The sequence below is a fragment of the Pundamilia nyererei genome, unplaced genomic scaffold (assembly GCF_000239375.1).
Source record: "Pundamilia nyererei isolate P.nyererei 1_Seehausen unplaced genomic scaffold, PunNye1.0 scaffold00128, whole genome shotgun sequence".
Taxonomy (NCBI): domain Eukaryota; kingdom Metazoa; phylum Chordata; class Actinopteri; order Cichliformes; family Cichlidae; genus Pundamilia; species Pundamilia nyererei.
Window position 1 is genome coordinate 263,102 of NW_005187529.1, and position 1,027 is coordinate 264,128.

Genomic DNA, 1,027 nt, shown 5'->3' on the forward strand with positions numbered 1-1,027 from the left:
ATCCTGGAGTAGCAACCTACCATCACCAGCACGGGAATCACAAGACCCAGCACATTTGTGGTGAACAGGTTGTAATGCTCCCAGACTTTGCTCTCCTTGGGATAGTCACATCCAAACTTCTGGGACTCTTTTGTTTCCTGTATGAAGATAAAATCCGGCAGAGAGACAAACAAGCTCAGCATCCAAACGAGCATGGTCAGAATGATGGCTGCCTTCTTTGTGCGATAACGTGCAACCCTGTGAGCGTGCATGATGATCATGTAGCGGTCCAGCGTCATGACAACCATGAAGAAGATGCTGCTGAAGAAGCCAATGTGGTGAGACCCGGAGATCAAACGGCACATGAAGTCTCCAAAGGTCCACTGGCCAACCCTGGTATTGTGAGAGAAGAAAGGCAGCATGAAGACAAAGAGGAGGTCAGAGAGAGCCAGGTTGAAGAGGCAGATGTCTGTCAGGTTGCTCTGATTGCGATGCTTCACCAGGACACACACCACTAGTCCATTACCTTTGGAAGAAAAGATACAATAAGTGTAAATGTCACACTGTTACATATTCTTTCTGTCTCTTTCTCTCTGTCGGTCTCATGTTGTTGTGTTGCACATAAACACACCTGCATACAGAGTTTAGGCCTAAAACGTGCTTTCTGTTCCCATAAGGGACAACAGGTCCCTGCAATGTGTAAATACAATACAATCCCCACAATATAGACACAAGAAGACACACCTACCTATGAAGCCCAGGATGAAAACCAAACTGTAGAGAATAGCAAGAAACACTTGGCTGAATTCCTTTACATCGGTGGAGTTGGCTGGAGCATAGTCTCCATAATCAAAATCACTGTAATTGCCATAATTGTCTTCTCTTTCATTAAATTCTGCTGAGAAAGAGAGAATGATGTCATTAGTACTAGTAGTAGTATCAGTAATAGTCTTTCAACTCTGTTTGTAATATTTAGATGCATAGTCAAAAAACATATGCAAGTTGATCAAATGTAAATTTAATTGTATTATCTGGATAAAGAAAAATT